Genomic DNA, 7,050 nt, shown 5'->3' with positions numbered 1-7,050 from the left:
CAAATACCAAGAACTCGTTATGCGTGTTATGTCGAAGTAACCGCAGACGCCGACCAGGGCCAGGCCCACCTCTCACCTAGGCGGTCTCAACCTGCCCTGTCGCTCCGCCACAAAGATCCACTTGCGGGTACTCCTACGAGCCGACCCGACTTTAGTCATCACATGTGTCATGTATATAGTATATAAATATATACCCATGATCACCGCCCAGGTGATCACGGCCCGATAGTATAGCACAGCAGACGGACAAGAATGTAGGGCCACTGATGGAAAACTAGCATCCTATACTAAGCATGTAGGATTGCAGGTAAAGGTAATAACAGTAGTAGCAAGGATAGGCTATGCATCAGGATAGGATATCGGAAAGCAGTAACATGCTACACTACTCTAATGCAAGCAGTATAGAGAAGAATAGGCGATATCTGGTGATCAAGGGGGGGGGGCTTGCCTGGTTTCTCTGGCAAGTAGGAGGGGTCGTCAACTCCGTAGTCGAACTGGGCAGCAGCAGTGTCGGTCTCGTAGTCTACCGGAGAGAAGAGGGGGAAGAAACAGTAAATACAATGCAAACATAAGCATGACGATGCGTGACATGACAATGAGCAGTGCTAGGTGTGTCCTAACGCGACAGTAGGTGGTACCGGCGAAGGGGGGGAACATCCGGGAAAGTATTCCCGATGTTTTGCGTTTTCGGACAGATGGACCGGAGGGGGAAAGTTGCGAGTTCGATAGGTTTGGGAGGTGTGGTGGACGAACGGACTGCGTATCCGGATTCGTCTCGTCGTTCTGAGCAACTTTCATGTAGAAAACATTTTCATCCGAGTTACGGTTTAAAAGATATGAATTTTCAAAGATTATTTGAATTTCTGGAATTATTTGAATTTAGCAAAAATGAATTATGACGTCAGCATGAGGTAACGCTGACGTCAGCAGGTCAACAGGTCGGCTGACCAGTCAAACCAGATAGGTGGGTCCAGTGGGACCCACATGTCATTGACAGGGCACTAACAGAGTTTTATAACTAACTTAAACAAGGTTATTAGCAGGTAGGCCCCACCTGTCAGTGCCTATTTAGATTAATTAATTAGTTTTATTTTATAAAAACATTTTATGTAGTTTATTTACGCGGCGGGGCCCGCATGTCAGCGTCACAGAGACGCCCAGTCAGCATGTTGACTGGGTCAACCCAGTCAACGGGGCCCGCGGGGCCCGCTGGCAGTGACCCGGGGTGGCCCTAGGTGTGCCACGTCAGCGGCGGCCGGCGGCACGTCGCCGGTGACGCCAAACACGGCGGAGGGCTTTGGACCTCGTCGGATTTCGCCTACGGGCAACCATTTCGCGCGCGCGAGGGCGCGTTCGAACGAGCGGAGCAACGCGCGTCGAACAGCGGTGGTGGCGTCGCCGGAGTTGGCTGGAATCGGCGCCGGCGTCGAGGCCAGCGGCGGAGCGGCTTCGGTCGAAGACGGAAACGGCGAGGCAGCACGCTATTGCGCAAAAGAGGAGGCTGGGGAGGAACTACGTGGTGCGGCGAGTCTAATGGGTACGGGCCCGTGACCAAACCGTCACCGGAGACGCGTCGGCGGCGAGCTCCGCGGCGACGCGTTCGGCCTCATCGTGAGAGCTAGCTAAGGTTCGCGCGAGAGCAAACGGAGAAGGGTAGGAGGTAGAGGAGCTCACCACGTGGCACACGGAGGCCGGTGAGAGGCTTAGTAGCAGCAGCAGTCGCCGGAGTCGAAGAAGACGGCGGCGACCCGAGGAAGAAGGCGACGGCGTTGGGGGTGATGTAGGGGGTCCCGGCTCGAGCAGGTGGTCGGGGAGGACGGGCTCGACGCGGCGGAGCTCGTGGACACGTCGGGGAGGAGAACGGGGCTTGGTGGCCGCGGGAACGACGGCGGCACGTCGGCGACCGCGCTCGAGCGGTGGGGAAGGAGGGAGCGGCGTGGATCTGGGGGGGAGAGGGAGAGGCGCAGAGGCCGAGAGGGTGAGCGGGGGCGAGTGGGAGAGGGGCCCGAGGAGGCGGGGGCGCTGGCGTCCTTATCCTCGACGCCGGCGGGGGGGGGGGGGGTCCGGCGGGGACGCGCCTGTTGCGACCCCGGTCGGGGGAACAGGGGGGAAAGGGCAACCCGGGGAGGTGGGCCAGGCCGGCTGGGCCTGGGGTCGGCCCAGTTGGGCCAGGGGCCAGGGGGGGCTTCTCCTTCTCTTTTTTTTGTTTGTTCTGTTTTCTTTTGTATTTTCTTTTTATTTATTTATTTTCTTTTCTGTTTTAATTCATTTAAACGCATTTAGGCATTTTATAAAAATATGTTTTCTTTAGTATAATTACCCTTGTAATATTTGGCACCCACCGAACATTTTGTTTCAATTTTTGAAAACCTTTTTCTGTCGGCATTAATTTAAATTTGAATTTTGAAACGGTTTTGGATCATCGCACGGTTAACAACAGTAACCGAGGTGACGTGTCATGATTAACGTGAGATTACTGTAGCATGATTATCCGGGCGTTACAAATCTCCTCCACTACAAGAAATCTCGTCCCGAGATTTAGGAGGTAGAAGGAAACAGTGCGGGGTATTCATCACGCAGGCGATCCTCGCGTTCCCAAGTGGCCTCATCTTCAGAATGGTGCGACCACTGGACCTTGAGAAACTTGATCGCCTTCTGACGTGTGCGGCGTTCAGCTTGGTCGAGAATGCGGACCGGATGCTCCTTATAGGAGAGGTCCTGCTGCAATTCGAGCACTTCATGATCCACTGCTCGGATTGGGTCCTTGAAGCAACGGCGGAGCTGTGACACATGGAACACATCGTGAACCTGAGAAAGGTTCGGCGGAAGCTCCAGTTGGTATGCCACTTTTCCACGCCTTTCGAGAATAGTGAATGGGCCAATATAGCGAGGAGCTAGTTTGCCCTTGATCCCGAAGCGGTGAGCACCCTTCATAGGTGTGACTCGAAGATAAGCCTTTTCGCCAGGTTGATAGACCATGTCTTTATGATGACGGTCATACTGACTCTTCTGACGTGACTGAGCAGTCTTGAGATTCTCACGAATAATGCGAACTTGTTCTTCGACATCTTGGATAATATCCAGACCAAAGAGTGGACGTTCCCCAGTTTCTGACCAGTTTAGAGGGGTTCGGCACTTTCGTCCATATAACACTTCGAAGGGGGCCATCTTCAGACTAGCTTGATAGCTATTATTATAAGAGAACTCAGCATACGGGAGAGATTCCTCCCATTTCTTGCCGAAGGAAATAACACAAGCTCGAAGCATATCTTTGAGAACTTGGTTGACGCGTTCAACTTGCCCTTGCGATTGAGGATGAAACGCAGTACTGAATGACAGATGAGTTCCCATAGCTTCTTGGAAACTTGCCTAGAATCTTGAAGTGAATAAGCTACCACGGTCTGAGCTGATAACCAATGGAATACCGTGGAGTGAAACAATCCTGGACATATAGAGCGTTGCCAACTGGCTAGCAGTGATCGTTTCTTTGACCGCCAGGAAATGTGTAACTTTGGAAAGCCGGTCAATGACGACAAGAATAGCATCATTACCTTTCTGTGATTTGGGAAATCCAGTGACAAAGTCCATCTCAACATGGTCCTATTTCCATTCAGGAATAGAGATAGGTTGCAGAGTTCCAGCAGGCCTTTGATGTTCTGCTTTGATACGACGGCAAACGTCACACTCAGCAACATATCGAGCAATGTCTTGCTTCATATTAGACCACCAGAATCTCTGACGGATGTCTTGGTACATCTTTGTACTACCAGGGTGGATACATAGAGGCGTATCATGAGCTTCTTTCATAACTTCCTGTGTCATATCCAGGTTCTTCTCTGCACATGGCACCACTAGGCGGCCCTTGAAGTATAAGGTGCCATCTTCAGCAATGGTGAAGAATGAGGGCTTTCCTTCTGCGAGGTAGCGCTTAATCTTGTGGGCTTCAGAGTCATACTTCTGTAGCCTTTTGATGCTGTCCTCGAGATCTGGTTTAGCAACTAGGGTATTGAGGGAACCCTGGGTAACAACGTGGAGGTTCACCTTGCCAAACTCCTTAGGAGGGGGAGCGAGTGCACCCGGAGGAACAATATGGAGGTTCAGCTTCCTGAATTCTTCAACAAGCGAGGGCTGAACTTTGTGAACCTGGAGGTGGTTGCAGTAAGACTTGCGGCTGAAGGCATCAGCCATTACATTAGCCTTGCCTGGAGTATAGGAAATACCCAAGTCAAAGTCTGCAACAAGCTCCATCCATCTCTGTTGACAGAGGTTCAGATCTGGCTGAGTAAACAGATACTTCAGACTTTGGTGGTCAGTGAAGATCTCGCAACGATTACCGAGAAGGTAATGTCGCCACTGCTTCAGCGCATGAATGACAGCAGCAAGTTCGAGGTCGTGAACTGGGTAGTTCTCTTCGTGAGGGCGCAATTGCCGAGAGGCATAAGCAATCACTTTGCGGTCTTGCATTAGGACACAGCCTAATCCTTGACGGGAAGCGTCGCAGTAAATGACGAAGTCCTTCTTAATATCAGGTGGAGCTAGAACTGGGGCAGAAGTCAACTTGTCTTTGAGTGCCTGGAAACTTTCCTGACATTTGTCTATCCATTGGAACTTGACGCCCTTATGCAACAGGTTAGTCAGAGGCCTGGCGATCTTGGAGAAGTTCTCGACGAATCGACGACAATAGCTGGCGAGACCGAGAAAACTTCTGACTTGCTTAACGTTCTTGGGAGGAGTCCAATCAAGAATAGCCTGAACTCGCTCGGGGTTGACGGCAATACCATCCTTAGAGATGACATGCCCAAGATAGGTTACTTCCGGTAGCCAGAATTCACATTTGGAGAACTTGGCATATAGTTGATGCTCTCGTAGCTTTTCCAGCACAAGTCGAAGATGTTCAGCATGTTCTTCTTCGTTCTTGGAAAATACCAGGATATCATCCAGATAAACCACAACGAACTTGTCGAGGTAATCCATGAATATATAGTTCATCAGACGAGAGAAGGTGGCTGGAGCATTGGTTAAACCGAAAGACATGACGGTGTACTCGTATGAACCATATCGAGTCACGAAGGCGGTCTTTGGGATATCCTCTTCGCGAACACGGATCTGGTGGTAACCCAACCTCAAGTCGAGCTTAGAGAACACTGACGAACCCGCCAGTTGATCATACAGATCATTGATCCGAGGAAGAGGGTATTTATTCTGAATGGTAGCTTGGTTTATAGGACGGTAGTCTTGAACTAATCGGTTTGTCCCATCCTTCTTCTTGACAAAGAGAGAAGGTGCTCCCCAAGGAGAGCAACTTGGGCGAATGAATCCTTTGCGAAGAGATTTGTCGATTTCCTCCTTAAGCTCAAGGAGTTCATGCGGCGGCATTTTGTAGGGTCGCTTGGCTATAGGAGTGGTGCCCGGTTTCAAGTCGATGATGAATTCGACAGCTCTAGAAGGGGGAATCCCTGGAAGTTCTTCAGGAAAGACGTCGAGGAATTCACGTACAACGGGAATGTTTTCAATGCCCTCGAGTGGTGCAGCATTCAATGCATTCAATGCATAGAGCCTTGCCTCGGCATTTTGCACCAGATGGGCTTGGTAAGTAACTATCTCATCTGAAGGGTGTAGCAGATGGACGGTCTTAGTGGCGCAAACTATAGAAGCAGTATGCGCTTTCAACCAATCCATACCCAAAATGAGGTCGATGTTAGACGACTTCAGGATAATGGGAGAGGCACAGAATTCCAGCCCTTCGATTTCCACGGGGACGTCGATGCCAACCAGGGAGGTTTGACACTGTCCCACGGGGGTTTTGACCAATACAGAGGTGTTCATCTCCTCACATTTAACGTCGTGCTTGTATGCAAAATCTTTTGACATGAATGAATGCGATGCACCTGTATCAAATAGAACGGAAGCTGGTACTGAATTTACGAGGAGTGTACCCATCACAGTAGCAGGCTGGTCTTGAGCTTCGTTGAGATCAATGTGGTTGGCATGAGCACGACCATAAGACTTAGCATTGTTGTTGCGGGGCTGGTTGTTACCACGGCCAGTTGCTGGAAGGGCAAGTTGATTCTGATTCTGATTGCAGTCCCTGGCACGGTGACCTGGTTGTCCACACTTGTAGCACAGACCATTATTGGGAGTGGGAACAGGAGCTTGGGATGGTGGAGCTGGAAGTCTTGACTGCCTAGATGGTGGTGGAGGCAGACGAGGTGCAGCATAGGTCTGCCTTGGGGCGGATGCATTTGGACGGTACATGCTGTTCGGGATCCATATCTTACGCTTCTGTGAGGGCGAGCCCGAAGATGAGCCCGTGTCACGGTTGCGCCTGTGAGAGCTCTGGTATTCCTGCAGACCAGTTTCGACATTGATGGCCTTGTTCACAAAGGTGGCGAAATCAGCAAAGTCATGCACTAGAAGTGCGAGCTTGATGTCAGCTTGAAGGCCATCACGGAACTTCTCCTGTCTGCGTGCATCAGTTGCAATGTCCTCTTCAGCATAGCGAGACAAGTCCAGAAACTCCCGTTGATAAGCTTCAACAGTTTTGTTGCCTTGGGTGAGGTTGCGGAACTCACGCTTCTTCCGGTCCATGACTCCCTGAGGAATGAAGCGGGCACGGAAAGCTGCTTGGAAGTCTGGCCATGTGATGATTGTTCCAGCTGGCAGAGTACGCCTGTGGCTGTCCCACCATTGAGGTGCGGGTCCCTTCAAGAAGAAGGAAGCAAAGGTGACATAGCTGGCAGGGGCTACATCAGCAGACTCCATCTCATAGGTGATGTCACGGAGCCAGTCATCAGCATCCAGAGGCTGAGTTGAGCTGCGGTAGATGGCTGGGTTGAGGCGTATGAAATCTTGAAGTGTCACTTGGGCTGGCTGCTGGTCCATATTGGGGCGAGGAAACTGAGCCATCATATTTTCCATGAATTGGCGGTTCAGTTCGAACTGTTGGATCATACCAGCCATGTACTCAGGTGGTGGTGGGGCATTGCCACCACTACCACGACCACTTGGTCTAACCATCCTGCTAATATATAACAGGGGTTCGGCATTGAG

This window comes from Triticum aestivum, chromosome 3D, assembly GCF_018294505.1.
Source record: "Triticum aestivum cultivar Chinese Spring chromosome 3D, IWGSC CS RefSeq v2.1, whole genome shotgun sequence".
In the NCBI taxonomy this organism is placed as follows: Eukaryota; Viridiplantae; Streptophyta; class Magnoliopsida; order Poales; family Poaceae; genus Triticum; species Triticum aestivum.
This window is presented reverse-complemented; position numbering follows the sequence as displayed.